The following is an 892-nucleotide window of genomic DNA, read 5'->3' as shown; positions in this document are numbered from 1 at the left end:
CCCAGGGTGGGTTTAAAGCCACCGGGTCTGGGACACGAACCGCGGTCGACTACATGAGAGTCCAGCGACATAGCCATTATGCTAACTGCTGGTCACATCAGTTTCTTCTTGATGGCATCCTTGGAGCTGGCATAGATCATTTTGCTCTTAAAGGGTTCACTCTCAGGGGCTCAGAAGATGAACACCAGGTCTTCTTTCTTGTTCTCCTTGGTCTCATAGATCACATCATAGAGGGCATAGCAACAGTCTTTGTCTGGCAGCTTCTTGACAAAGGTGGCGTAGAGGTTGTTGGCAGTCGGGCCTACATCACCTACTAGGATCTCCTTGCACACCTCCAGGATGATGTTCTTACTCAGGCAGAAGTGTACTGCCTTCCTGTGCTTCTTCACCTCTTCTAGTGTTGATGATTGCGCACCTTCATGTTGTTGACCACCTTGATTATGCCATCAGAGACAGCCATAGCAGAGGCCACATTTCCGGAAGTAAAAGAGAGATGGTAAGAAGCGCTAGAGAAAACAAGAGTCGCTGCAGTTGCTGCTGGAATTTGGCCTTGTTTGAATAATGTTAATATGACATTCTTTTTTTTTTTGAAGAGGTTTTTGCTATAGGGCGTGTGCACTCGCCAGAAAGACAGAGAGAGACAGAGAGACAGAAAGCGAGAAATCACCCCCCCGTGGGGATGGCCACGCCACAATCCCTTCTCCTCTATTCTCCTCTCAGGATCTTGGGCAGACACACACATGCTCCACGTGAGTTTAAGCTGCCAGGTCCGGGACTCAAATCGTGATCGACTACACGGAAGTCCAGCGACATAGCCATTAGGCTAGCTGCTGGTCCCTCTTAATATGGCATTCTTTTTTTTTTTTTTTTTAGAGGTTTTTTACTTGGGGCG

General features: G+C 48.0%; 1 pseudogene; it reads right to left on the bottom strand.

The window, feature by feature from the left end:
- Nucleotides 1-892, bottom strand: part of LOC102490762 (cofilin-1 pseudogene) — a 1900-nt pseudogene that overhangs the window by 299 nt on the left and 709 nt on the right.

This window comes from Tupaia chinensis, unplaced genomic scaffold (assembly GCF_000334495.1).
Source record: "Tupaia chinensis unplaced genomic scaffold, TupChi_1.0 Scaffold145156_1, whole genome shotgun sequence".
Lineage (NCBI taxonomy): Eukaryota > Metazoa > Chordata > Mammalia > Scandentia > Tupaiidae > Tupaia > Tupaia belangeri.
Note: the sequence above shows the minus strand (reverse complement) of the source record. Positions and strands in the feature narration are given on the sequence as shown.